The 14,824-nt window shown below is 43.5% G+C and overlaps 1 protein-coding gene across 3 annotated transcripts in view; it reads right to left on the reverse strand.

Annotated features, from left to right (window-relative positions):
* Abcc12 (ATP-binding cassette, sub-family C (CFTR/MRP), member 12) overlaps positions 1-12,708 on the reverse strand; it is a 76,121-nt gene extending 63,413 nt beyond the window's left edge. For all 3 annotated transcript variants that reach the window (XR_003947278.1, XR_003947279.1, XM_006530984.4), the window contains exon 1: positions 12,604-12,708. The gene's annotated coding sequence lies outside the window, so the exon portion shown is untranslated. The remainder of the gene's footprint in view (positions 1-12,603) is intronic.
* Positions 12,709-14,824: the final 2,116 nt, after the last annotated feature.

Genomic DNA, 14,824 nt, shown 5'->3' on the forward strand with positions numbered 1-14,824 from the left:
TCTCTTAACAAAGACAAATATAACAACTAACTCCAGAGATTGCCAGATGGCGAAAGGTAAACGTAAGAATCCTACTAACAGAAGCCAGGACCACTCACCATCATCAGAACCCAGAACGCCCACTTCGCCCAATCCAGGACACCCTAACACACCTGAAAAGGTAGACCTGGATTTAAAAGCATATCTCATGATGATGGTAGAGGACATAAAGAAGGAATTCAATAACTCACTTAAAGAAATACAGGAGAACACTGCTAAAGAGTTACAAGTCCTTAAAGAAAAACAGGAAAACACTGCTAAAGAGTTACAAGTCCTTAAAGAAAAACAGGAAAACACAACCAAACAGGTAGAAGTCCTTATAGAAAAACAGGAAAACACATCCAAACAGGTGATGGAAATGAACAAAACCATACTAGACCTAAAAAGGGAAGTAGACACAATAAAGAAAACCCAAAGTGAGGCGACGCTGGAGATAGAAACCCTAGGAAAGAAATCTGGAACCATAGATGCCAGCATCAGCAACAGAATACAAGAGATGGAAGAGAGAATCTCAGGTGCAGAAGACTCCATAGAGAACATCGGCACAACAATCAAAGAAAATGGAAAATGCAAAAAGATCCTAACTCAAAACATCCAGGAAATCCAGGACACAATGAGAAGACCAAACCTACGGATAATAGGAGTGGATGAGAATGAAGATTTTCAACTCAAAGGACCAGCAAACATCTTCAACAAAATTATTGAAGAAAACTTCCCAAATCTAAAGAAAGAGATGCCCATGAACATACAAGAAGCCTACAGAACTCCAAATAGACTGGACCAGAAAAGAAATTCCTCCCGACACATAATAATCAGAACACCAAATGCACTAAATAAAGATAGAATACTAAAAGCAGTAAGGGAAAAAGGTCAAGTAACATATAAAGGCAAGCCTATCAGAATTACACCAGATTTTTCACCAGAGACTATGAAAGCCAGAAGAGCCTGGACAGATGTTATACAGACACTAAGAGAACACAAATGCCAGCCCAGGCTACTATACCCAGCCAAACTCTCAATTACCATAGATGGAGAAACCAAAGTATTCCACGACAAAACTAAATTCACCCATTATCTCTCCACGAATCCAGCCCTTCAAAGGATAATAACAGAAAAAAAAAAATACAAGGACGGGAACCACGCCCTAGAAAAAACAAGAAGATAATCCCTCAACAAACCTAAAAGAAGACAGCCACAAGAACAGAATGCCAACTTTAACAACAAAAATAACAGGAAGCAACAATTACCTTTCCTTAATATCTCTTAATATCAATGGACTCAATTCCCCAACAAAAAGACATAGACTAACAGACTGGCTACACAAACAGGACCCAACATTCTGCTGCTTACAGGAAACCCATCTCAGGGAAAAAGACAGACACTACTTCAGAGTGAAAGGCTGGAAAACAATTTTCCAAGCAAATGGTCTGAAGAAACAGGCTGGAGTAGCCATTCTAATATCGGATAAAATCGACTTCCAACCCAAAGTTATCAAAAAAGACAAGGAGGGACACTTCATACTCATCAAAGGTAAAATCCTCCAAGAGGAACTCTCAATTCTGAATATCTACGCACCAAATGCAAGGGCAGCCACATTCATTAAAGACACTTTAGTAAAGCTCAAAGCACACATTGCACCTCACACAATAATAGTGGGAGACCTCAACACACCACTTTCATCAATGGACAGATCGTGGAAACAGAAACTAAACAGGGACACAGTGAAACTAACAGAAGTTATGAAACAAATGGACCTGACAGATATCTACAGAATATTTAATCCTAAAACAAAAGGATATACCTTCTTCTCAGCACCTCACGGGACCTTCTCCAAAATTGACCATATAATTGGTCACAAAACAGGCCTCAACAGATACAAAAATATTGAAATTGTCCCATGTATCCTATCAGACCACCATGGCCTAAGACTGATCTTCAATAACAACATAAATAATGGAAAGCCAACATTCACGTGGAAACTGAACAACACTCTTCTCAATGATACCTTGGTCAAGGAAGGAATAAAGAAAGAAATTAAAGACTTTTTAGAGTTTAATGAAAATGAAGCCACAACGTACCCAAACCTATGGGACACAATGAAAGCATTTCTAAGAGGGAAACTCATAGCTCTGAGTGCCTCCAAGAAGAAACGGGAGACAGCACATACTAGCAGCTTGACAACACATCTAAAAGCCCTAGAAAAAAAGGAAGCAAATTCACCCAAGAGGAGTAGACGGCAGGAAATAATCAAACTCAGGGGTGAAATTAACCAAGTGGAAACAAGAAGAACTATTCAAAGAATTAACCAAACGAGGAGTTGGTTCTTTGAGAAAATCAACAAGATAGATAAACCCTTAGCTAGACTCACTAGAGGGCAAAGGGACAAAATCCTAATCAACAAAATCAGAAATGAAAAGGGAGACATAACAACAGATCCTGAAGAAATCCAAAACACCATCAGATCCTTCTACAAAAGCTTATACTCAACAAAACTGGAAAACCTGGACGAAATGGACAAATTTCTGGACAGATACCAGGTACCAAAGTTGAATCAGGATCAAGTTGACCTTCTAAACAGTCCCATATCCCCTAAAGAAATAGAAGCAGTTATTAATAGTCTCCCAGCCAAAAAAAGCCCAGGACCAGATGGGTTTAGTGCAGAGTTCTATCAGACCTTCAAAGAAGATCTAATTCCAGTTCTGCACAAACTATTTCACAGGATAGAAGTAGAAGGTACTCTACCCAACTCATTTTATGAAGCCACTATTACTCTGATACCTAAACCACAGAAAGATCCAACAAAGATAGAGAACTTCAGACCAATTTCTCTTATGAATATCGATGCAAAAATCCTTAATAAAATTCTCGCTAACCGAATCCAAGAACACATTAAAGAAATCATCCATCCTGACCAAGTAGGTTTTATTCCAGGGATGAAGGGATGGTTTAATATACGAAAATCCATCAATGTAATCCATTATATAAACAAACTCAAAGACAAAAACCACATGATCATCTCGTTAGATGCAGAAAAAGCATTTGACAAGATCCAACACCCATTCATGATAAAAGTTTTGGAAAGATCAGGAATTCAAGGCCCATACCTAAACATAATAAAAGCAATCTACAGCAAACCAGTAGCCAACATCAAAGTAAATGGAGAGAAGCTGGAAGCAATCCCACTAAAATCAGGGACTAGACAAGGTTGCCCACTTTCTCCCTACCTTTTCAGCATAGTACTTGAAGTATTAGCCAGAGCAATTCGACAACAAAAGGAGATCAAGGGGATACAAATTGGAAAAGAGGAAGTCAAAATATCACTTTTTGCAGATGATATGATAGTATATATAAGTGACCCTAAAAATTCCACCAGAGAACTCCTAAACCTGATAAACAGCTTTGGTGAAGTAGCTGGATATAAAATTAACTCAAACAAGTCAATGGCCTTTCTCTACACAAAGAATAAACAGGCTGAGAAAGAAATTAGGGAAACAACACCCTTCTCAATAGTCACAAATAATATAAAATATCTAGGCGTGACTCTAACTAAGGAAGTAAAAGATCTGTATGATAAAAACTTCAAGTCTCTGAAGAAAGAAATTAAAGAAGATCTCAGAAGATGGAAAGATCTCCCATGCTCATGGATTGGCAGGATCAACATTGTAAAAATGGCTATCTTGCCAAAAGCAATCTACAGATTCAATGCAATCCCCATCAAAATTCCAACTCAATTCTTCAACGAATTAGAAGGAGCAATTTGCAAATTCATCTGGAATAACAAAAAACCTAGGATAGCAAAAACTCTTCTTAAGGATAAAAGAACCTCTGGTGGAATCACCATGCCTGACCTAAAGCTTTACTACAGGGCAATTGTGATAAAAACTGCATGGTACTGGTATAGAGACAGACAAGTAGACCAATGGAATAGAATTGAAGACCCAGAAATGAACCCACACACCTATGGTCACTTGATCTTCGACAAGGGAGCTAAAACCATCCAGTGGAAGAAAGACAGCATTTTCAACAATTGGTGCTGGCACAACTGGTTGTTATCATGTAGAAGAATGCGAATCGATCCATACTTATCTCCTTGTACTAAGGTCAAATCTAAGTGGATCAAGGAACTTCACATAAAACCAGAGACACTGAAACTTATAGAGGAGAAAGTGGGGAAAAGCCTTGAAGATATGGGTACAGGGGAAAAATTCCTGAACAGAACAGCAATGGCTTGCTCTGTAAGATCGAGAATTGACAAATGGGACCTAATGAAACTCCAAAGTTTCTGCAAGGCAAAAGACACCGTCAATAAGACAAAAAGACCACCAACAGATTGGGAAAGGATCTTTACCTATCCTAAATCAGATAGGGGACTAATATCCAACATATATAAAGAACTCAAGAAGGTGGACTTCAGAAAATCAAATAACCCCATTAAAAAATGGGGCTCAGAACTGAACAAAGAATTCTCACCTGAGGAATACCGAATGGCAGAGAAGCACCTGAAAAAATGCTCAACATCCTTAATCATCAGGGAAATGCAAATCAAAACAACCCTGAGATTCCACCTCACACCAGTCAGAATGGCTAAGATCAAAAATTCAGGTGACAGCAGATGCTGGCGTGGATGTGGAGAAAGAGGAACACTCCTCCATTGTTGGTGGGATTGCAGGCTTGTACAACCACTATGGAAATCAGTCTGGCGGTTCCTCAGAAAACTGGATATAGTACTACCGGAGGATCCAGCAATACCTCCCCTGGGCATATATCCAGAAGATGCCCCAACTGGTAAGAAGGACACATGCTCCACTATGTTCATAGCAGCCTTATTTATAATAGCCAGAAGCTGGAAGGAACCCAGATGCCCCTCAACAGAGGAATGGATACAGAAAATGTGGTACATCTACACAATGGAGTACTACTCAGCTATTAAAAAGAATGAATTTATGAAATTCCTAGCCAAATGGATGGACCTGGAGGGCATCATCCTGAGTGAGGTAACACATTCACAAAGGAACTCACACAATATGTACTCACTGATAAGTGGATATTAGCCCAAAACCTAAGATACCCAAGATATAAGATACAATTTCCTAAACACATGAAACTCAAGAAAAATGAAGACTGAAGTGTGAACACTATGCCCCTCCTTAGAAGTGGGAACAAAACACCCTTGGAAGGAGTTACAGAGACAAATTTTGGAGCTGAGATAAAAGGATGGACCATGTAGACACTACCATATCCGGGGATCCATCCCATAATCAGCTTCCAAATGCTGACACCATTGCATACACTAGCAAGATTATGCTGAAAGGACCCTGATATAGCTGTCTCTTGTCAGAGTATGCCTGGGCCTAGCAAATATAGAAGTGGATGCTCACAGTCGGCTATTGGATGGATCACATGGCCCCCAATGAAGGAGCTTGAGAAAGTACCAAAGAAGCTAAAGGGATCTGCAACCCTATAGGTGGAACAACATTATGAACTAACCAGTACCCCGGAGCTCTTGACTCTAGCTGCATATGCATCAAAAGATGGCCTAGTCGGCCATCACTGGAAAGAGAGGCCCATTGGACACGCAAACTTTATATGCCCCAGTACAGGGGAACGCCAGGGCCATAAAAGGGGAGTGGGTGGGTAGGGGAGAGGGGGTGGGTGGCTATGGGGGACTTTTGGTATAGCATTGCAAATGTAAATGAGCGAAATACCTAATAAAAAATGGAAAAAAAAAAAAAGCAATTCTCATCAAAGGTGTTAGTGACTGATAAACCATAGGATAGCCCAAGCTCCCAAGCAGGAAGTGTTCCCTCTGATGGACTCTTTCACAAATCCTTCACATTGTCATGAAGAGAAAGCTAAGCCCAGGAAACAATCAAACAGCCTCCTTCCTCTGAGTGGGCTGTGCAGTCCCATCTGTGGCCAGCCAGGCTTGGGGAAGCTGAAGCTGGCTTTTCCAAGCCTTCAGTAACCTTGGAAAATTTTTCTTATTTGTCCTATATTACAAAAGGCATGCCTCTGGAACAATATGCTCTCACTCTCTCTCAGAAAGAAAGAAACAAAGAAAGAAAGAAAGAAAGAGAGAGAGAGAGAGAGAGAGAGAGAGAGAGAGGAAGGAAGGAAGGAAGGAAGGAAGGAAGGAAGGAAGGAAGAAAGAAAGAAAGAAAGAAAGAAAGAAAGAAAGAAAGAAAGAAAGAAAGAAAGAAAGAAAAAATTCTGAAAACAAAAAATCCTCCTCTATTGAAACAGGAAAAATCTTTCCAAGTAGAAAGTGAAACATGGAGTTTATGAAGTCAGATGGGAGAGGCTTGTGCTTTATGTGCAGTAGATCTGCTCAAAATCTCTTCATTCAGCTAATGAATATTAATGACCGGAATACCACAGACACAGCTCCGGAATCCTAATTCAATCAGGAGACAGAAATTTCCAGAATTGCTAAACCTTTTGCTAATGTGGGCCCTACCCACTCTACATGCACAGTCTCGCACTCCAACCAGGCTAAATGTATTTAATGTCTCCTGAGCAAGGTGTCAGGAGACCCCTCCTTACAGCTGCCGGGCCTTTGTACACACACCTGAAGCAAACTGATGCCTCCTTCCCTTGACCAATTCCTGCTCAGACTCAAGTTCAAATCATAACTCTCCTTTGCTGAGGACTTCTCCTTTTTTAGCTAAACGGACTGTGTGGGCTTCATGTCTGTCTCCAGCATGAATGCTACCATGCTTTAACACCTAGCCTCTCCTTGTACGTATTACCTATTCAGTACATGTGTGTTGGTTAGGACTGATAGTGACAAGTATCTGAGAAGTTTAAAATGGAGGGAGGGGAGAGGGAGGGAGGGAAGGCGACACTAAACATTAAATAAATAGACTATCGCACAAATACCTAAAAAGCAGACAATGAGGAATGGAGAAATCAAAAAACAAACAAACAAAACGTAAGAGAAAAATAGAAGATAAAAAGCAAGGCACTAGATTTTAATCAAATCATATCACTAATTATATGAACTAAGCATTTCAATTTTTAAAAATAGAGATTGTCAGACAGGAAACAAGAGACAAGGGACTTGCTTTAAATATGAAGGGATAGCCGGTCCTGGTGGTGAGTGCTGGTAATCGTGGCTATTTACAAGGCTGGGGTAGAAGGAGCATAGACTCAAGTCCTCCCTAACTTAGCACAGCCCTATCTCAAAGTAAAAGTAACAACACCACCAGCCTAGGAGACACAGCTCAGTGTTGGAGCCCCTGCCTAGCATGCCCTAAAGTCAACCCAAAGTGCCTCTGAATAAATAAACACCTAAGCAAGGCAGCCTGAAAAGAAAAACCCCAATAAGATATAAATATACCGAAGTGACTTTCATAAAGGCAAGTGTTTCTTAAAGCAAATGTAAAACAGCAAAGCCTTGCCTGCGGCCACTACACTGAAATCACAAACTTGATGGTCACAAGGCATCATTTGTTAAAAGTTTTAAAAAGAGAAGCAATGAGCTGATGTAAATACAACCCTTTAACTATAAAACATTAGTATGTACCGTTTATCAAAGATTCCAAAGGCCAATAATGGATTAATACTGGCTTAGGAAGGTAAACAGAGGATGTAGCCAGGCAATTGACAAAGGAGCTCAATGACCACAGGAGCCAGGTGTCATGGCACACAGCTGCAGTGCCCACAATGACAGGGCAAGTCAGGATTGAGTTGGAGGTTAGTCTGTGGTACATAGTAAGAGCCTGTCTCAAAGCAACAACAAATTCTTTCTAAAACACACAGGAAAACATGCCTGGCCCCTAAGTTGCAGAAAGGTTTAAAACTACAATAATAGCTATTTGTCATTTTTCAAGTACCTTACCGTAATGCCTATGTGGGTCTCCACATAGGTAAGGGGCACAGCCACTCACTCCTAAGCCCTGCTGGTTAGAATGTAAATTGTGCCAATAAGTTTATAAATCAACTTGGCACTATCTGGTCAAGTTCAACATCATTTTATCAACATAGCCATTAACCAGGCATCCATATGGCTAATGACGTCATCTCCCTGCTTATGCAGTTGTACACAGAGTAGCCTAAGTTTTACAGTCTGCTTCACCATCGCCTCTAACTCTCTCTGGACTCTGTTAGCCTTTCCTCTCTCATGCTTCTTAGTGCCAGTCCTGAAATGCAATACAAAACACGCACAAGCAAACAACCTGCAGAGGGCAAAATCTCATGGAAAAACAACAACAACAACTTGGACAGCCTCTCCAAGAATGTTTGTAGCAGCTGCTTGCCATTTTCAACTTGCGAAGATAAGAAAATAGCTTGACAAACTGTATACAGTGAACACACTGTATTACCACTTAAAACTAAAGACAAATGAAGTAGACTAGCATACATGATAAAAAATGAGAGGAGAGAGAGGGAGGGAGGGAGGGAGGGAGAGAGAGAGAGAGAGAGAGAGAGAGGATATGAGGCAGTCTGAGCAAGCAAGCTAGCAAGCTGACCAATGCTAAAGTCTTGAGGCTTCCTTCTTACTTTGTAGAGAGACAGCTGACAGTCTCAGGCCCCTTGAGCAAAGGGCCACAGGAAGTTTCTCACCAGGCTTCCCTTGTGCTTATCAGAAATCCCTCACAGCCTTCTCTACCTGAAGCCCGCTCCATCTCTGTAGCCCTCTTCTAAATTATCTGTGTTCACTCCACCCTCCCTCAAACTCTGGTCTCCTCAACCAAATGTGGTCCAGCTATGACCACAGAGTGAAGAAGAGACCAGGCCCCGGCACTCCCTCTGTTCTCCATCTTGTTTCTCCAGCATGCCCTTGTTACTGCCACAGCAAGAGGGATAGTCGGTATCAGGTTCCCCAACCAGCCACCCCCACATCTTTTCTCTGGCTTCCAGGCCTTTCCCTTGTCCTCTCCCTGCTCGAGATTTCCTGGATAGAAGGAGGAGAGCTTATCAGGTAAATAAGACCAAAAAAAAATTTTTTTAAGAGTTCCAAAAGCAATCACTAGTCATTTCTAGTTAGAGAACTACAGAATGTAGGAACTGAGAGAACCCTCTTACATGAGAATGCCCTCCTGGCCTAGGAGACTCGCTTCAGCCTCCACTCAAGACAGCTCTCACATTGTGTTTATGTAGGAAATGCCTAGCCTGATGGAAGGAAGCCCAGGCGCACCCACAGGAGCTCTCTGCAGAATTAGCCATAGCTCTTGAGAACCTCAGCATCATGGAAGACAAAGGAAGTAAGGAAATGCTCCTGCTTAGAGGAAAGCAAAGGCAGGGCCGCTGGAAACAGCACGGTCCTGTGTGGCATGCAGGACAAAGAGGAAAAGATTAAAGAAGGTGAATGGGCCAGCAGAAGACGTTTGACTAGGCTATAGACTGTGTGGCCACATGAGGTTAAAGTCAGATGCCTCCATTTTGATTGCGGAATGATTGGAGATGCTTACTGTGTTGATGATTCTGGTTACGTAAGAATCCATCCTCTTGAAAAATTAGCATTCAGAGGGAATGCAGCAAAGTATGTGAGACATTCAAACATGTCAATAAGGATAGTAAAAGCCAAGCATGGGGACGCACACCTGCAGTTTTGGTACCGAGCACAGGCCCGGGGTCCAGAGGTCACAGACAGCGCTAATAAATAATGCATGCAGAGAATATTAAAGTCATTCTGGCGGCTTGTTGTTTTGTCTGAGTACAGCTGAAATTTCTCATCATTATTCTTGTCATCTTTCTGTGAATTTGAAATCATTTTAAAATGAGGAGTTAAACGCTTTAAGAAGTTATCCTAGAGGGGACGTGTTGTTTTCCTTCTGTGAAACCAATTGCCATTTCCCTGTGAACCCCGACTGGGTCTTAGGTAGGGATCAGGCAGACCCCATGCATGTCTCTGCTGTTTGAAGGCAATCATTGTGCTGTGTTTTGTTTTGTTTTCCTTAATTTGGGGCTTACTCCCAACCTCTATTCCTCTATTGCCCAGTCTCTTCTGCCTCTTCCATTTTGACCAGAGCCATCCTGCCTTACGTAGGACTTCTGGCTTCTTGTTTACCTTTATACAAGTGAAGGCTCCTGTCAACAGCTAGTCTAAGAGGTCGAACATCCCACGAGACCCAGCACAGAAGGCCAGCCTCCCTGATGTCTGACACAGAAGGCCATGCATAGGAAATGGGTGCTGTGAGGTTGTTTCCTTGAACACCCCACAGGGACTGCCAAGTTACGATTTCCTGAGACAGCCTGGAAGCTCTGCAGCTGGAATGGTATTTTACTAAAATTGGCAGCCCCGGGGTGGGGGGAGTGAGAGTCTTCAGATCAGGAAGTGTGGTTTGGCTAACGTCTCTCTCCCGTCTGGCGTGCCATCCTTTGCCAGGAGCAAGGAGCTGCCTGGAGTGAGGAATCTGCTTGCCAGCAGTCACAGAGAAGCAGGGGCAGCTGATAGAACTGGGGGATAGGCAGCTCGCTAGGTCAGGGACCCTGTAGCCGTCATTCAGTGATGGGATACCTGATTGGCAAGAGATTATGAAACAATCTCCGGGGGCCCCTTGCTGCATTCAGGTGGGGGTTCCTAACCTAACTTCAATATGCCGGGCAGGCAAAAGCAGAGAGTGCTTACTTAAGAGTGTAGAACACAGCATATACATTTTAGCAGTCCATTTTATGTGGTCTGCATAGTGATTTTTTTTTCAGTTTGTAAAAAACATGTATTAAGAGTAGCACTTTAAAAAAAAAAAAAAGAGTTTTTGCTTCGCCAAAAATCTCAACAGCTTCCATGGCTATAATCAGACACTGCAAGAAGCAGGCAGGCACCCGTGCTCCGCTGAGCCATAGCTTGCAGGTCCGCTGCCGGCCCCAGGCTCTGAGGTTCTGGGTTGCTTAACCTTTATCGTCACATGAGCACTGTTGCTCTCCTCATACTGGATTTGTTTGTCTCTGTCCTTGACTCTGTTCAAAGTGGGAGGAGAGAAGGTGTCTAGAGGGCAGCTTTATGGGAAATAGCATCTCCGTCTACTCCTGTGCTCCCTCACACGCCACCCTGCCTCTCTAACTCAGACCTCTTACAAGGGCACATTTCAGATTAGAATTCTGGTGTGGCTTACCATCTGCAATGGCCACCCTTCCTCCATACTACCTCAATCCTATGCAGCGGCAGATTTCACCTGAAAACCCTCCCAGATAAAAGGCTACAGCCCTCATCTCTCCCCATAAATTCTCTCATCACCCCCTGTCCTCCCTCCCTTCTCTCCCTCTCCCTCTCTTTCTCCCTCTCTCCCTCCATGTCTCTCTCTCCCATCTTACTTTCTGGTGCTAGGTATTGAATCCAAGGTTTTATGCATGCTACTGAACTACACCCCAGACCAATAAATCCATTATTAATGTAAAGTATCTGATGCCTCATATACCCCCTCCTAACTTTCTTCAAGACCTGCGCTAACTACATACAGTTCAGAGCAGACCCTTTAGATGGCTTTCCTCAGGTCTGGCCCCTCACTTCTACTGCTCAGTCATATTGGTTGTCTCCAGCACCCTATGGTTAGCTAGCCCACAGGGTTAATCTTGAGTGACAAAAAACTGGCATGAGAGTTGGGGGCTGATGAGAGGAAAACCAAGGGAAGGTGGGGCCACAGATAAGCAGCACAGAGGCCGAAGGGGGTCTGTTAAGTCTTCTCATCTCTAAAGGGCCAAAAATGGTAGCTCATGGTGGAATCTCCAAAGAAGGTCCCCACTAACATAGAGATGGTCTTTCATGACTGAACAAAGAAAAGAGCTCCCATTTTATGCCTATGAGAACCACATAGTAACGCCATGTGAATTCAAGATCTTCCTTCAAAAAAATTAATCTTTTGGTTAAATTGTGAACAGTGCTCTGTGAGCATGCATGTGTGCCTGTGCGTTGTGGTATGAATAGGTTTGGCTCCCATAGACTCATGTGCTTGAATGCTTGGCCCATAAGGAGTGGGTGTGACCTTGTTGGAGGAAATGTCATTGTGGAGGCGGGCTTTGAGGTCTCCTATGCTCAGGCTATGCCCAGTTGGCACACAGTCTCCTTCTGCTGCCTACAGATCAAGATGTAGAACTCTGAACTCCTTCTCCAGCACCATGTCTGCCTGTAAGCTGCCATGCTCCTTGCTGTAACAATAATGAACTAAACCTCTGAAACAGTAAGCCAGCCCCCAATTAAATGTTTCCCTTTATAAAAGTTGCTGTGGACATGGTGTCTCTTCACAGCAATGAAACCCCAACTAAGACACTGTGCATGCGCGACAGAAAGATCTAACTTATTCAGTGTAGGCTTCTGTGCATCACAGATGTTCAAATCCTGTCTCGTTTCTATTTTTTTCTTTTACATTTCACAAGGCTCCAAAACTAGAATTGTCCCAGGCCTCTTTCATCTCCGGAAATCCCAGGCCAGGGCTTCTTCCTACAGGGGCAGACAAGGTCACACACGTGCAGCACAGCCTGATGGGTGACAAAGGCCCCTCATGACTAAACAGGGGCCACTAATTGCAACAGAGTTGAGCTTTACCTGTGCAGGGAAAGAACAAGTTCCTAGGATGAAATAGAGGGGAAGAGTGGCCAGAAGCCTTGGCCCTTGGCCAGTCTTACCTAGCTTCCTCCTCTAGGGACCTCAGGTTTCTTTTCCCTTGTCCCACCTGCTGGGAGCCCTCCTCTCCAACTGCCCCATTCAACTGCCACTCCCACCACACCTAAGGAGGGAACTCTGAGGGAGCCAACATTCCCTCAGGCCCACATTAAAGGGCACTGCCCCATCCCAGGACTGATCTGTAGGACACCAGGCTCCTTCAGTGAGCATTAGAGCTCACAAGGCATACTGGCCTAACCTTGCCTGCAGCCTGTCACAGCATACCACTGCCCATGAGGCCATGGGTCTTCCTCCAACCCTGATCATGTTGCGTAGTGAAACCACAGGGCAGAGGTCACCCCCAGTGGCTCTAGCACAAGGTCAGCCCATCTGAGGTCAATGCTTACATCTCCTGACTGTCACTCTAGGCCCTATACATTTCTGGCCCCATGTTCCTGATAAAAAGACAACTGTAGAGGCTGAGAGGAAGTAAGAAACCAACCTACAAAGCAGAAAATCTCATTTGTTCACTTGTTCATTCACTCATTTAACAGAAATCAAGGGACAAGTTGAGTTAGCTGCACCCTACCCTCCACCCCCACACTAAGCAAATGCTCAGCCAAAGACTATAATTAGCAGCTTACTCTTGTATATAGGACTCTACAGTGAGCACTACATACCTGGAGGCAAAGAGTGTAGCTGATCCTCTGATGGCTTTTGTACCTTTGTTCAGAGCAGGCAACCAATCACAACGTTGTAGATGGATGCAGTGTGGTCCTAAATGGGTTCAGAATGACCAGAGCCACCATCCTAGAAACAGCTCCCCTTAGCTACCTTAGCTACCTTCAAGCACTGTTGGACATCTCATAAGACCTCTGCCAAGCACCCGTGGCCTGTAGGGATACCTCTTGCTGTGGCCCTGCTGTGGATTAGCTTTCCTGCAGTCAACAGAAAATATTAGGTGGAAGACTCTAGAAGCAAACGCTTCACACTTTGTTTTATTGGAGCCCATTCTGAAGAGTGTGAGAAAGCTCGGACCACCCTGACTGTAGACATCACTGCTGTCAGCCACTTAGTAACTGGTTCAGTTGTCAGATCAATTGTCAACAGAGTCACCGTGCTTATGCTCAGGGGATCCTTATTTTGCTTAATCATGACCCAAAGTGCAAGAGCTGTGATGCTGGCAATTTTATTACGATGTATGAATTGTTCCATCTTATTATTTATTGTGGTTATTCTCTTACTGTGCCTAACTCCTGCATCTAATTTTTTTTTCATGTGATGGTAGAAGCATCAGATAATAGAGGGCTCAGCGTCCAGTGCTGCCCTGGGCTTCCACTGGGGCGTCTTGGAACATATTCCCCAGAGACCACAGAGGCCCACTCTATTTAAGACCTGTCAGGTCTCTGCTTTGCTTATCCCTGCCAATTCCTCCCTCTGCTGGATGTTTCCTGCTTCTACATTTCCTACAGAAATTTGGTTGCATCTCTCTGCCAGCAATAAACCTGATGTTTCCCTCCATGCCCTGAAGGGACCCAGAAATGTGGCCACCGGACAACTGGGCAGTAAAATGGATACTTCAAGAGAATCATGCTGGATGTGGGAAGGTTCTCTTTACAGGTGCTGGGAGTACCTCGCTTCTTGTGCCTCCCTCCCTTCTCTATGAATGCAAATCGCTGCTAATAATATCGCTTGACATTTATAAAACCCTTTTCTTGATCTTCACAACAGCCTCAGGATGCCTCCTAAGCCCAGCCAGACTCCTTTTCAAAGTCTTCCAAACAGACCCAGATATGGCAAGCTTACCAAAGGAGGATGCCCAATTTGCCTCCATCTTCATTCGAGGCCAAGCACAGATGGATTTCTACTAAGACAGTATTTTGGTGCTACATCAATTGGATCTTGAGGTCAGATTCTGGAGCAGAATGATACAGAGGGGGCGTGGATCTCTGAATAAAGGAGCAGAAGAGATGAGCTCCCACCTCACTCAGTATCTGAGCGCATCCAAGATCAGGGAGCAGAGGCTCAGATAAATGAGCACGCCTGGGAGAGTGAGAGATGAGCACGCACTGCAGAATGAGAAGAACAGTCAGGCATCCTTGCTATAGCCTGGCATGGTGGCACACTCCTATATCAGCAAGAAGGACTGAACCAGGCAGGAAGATTATTAGTTTGAGGCTAACCTGGGATACAAAGCAAGATGAAAGAAGAAAGAAGGAGAGGGAGGGAGAGAGGCAGGGAGGA

Source organism: Mus musculus, chromosome 8 (genome assembly GCF_000001635.26).
Source record: "Mus musculus strain C57BL/6J chromosome 8, GRCm38.p6 C57BL/6J".
Lineage (NCBI taxonomy): Eukaryota > Metazoa > Chordata > Mammalia > Rodentia > Muridae > Mus > Mus musculus.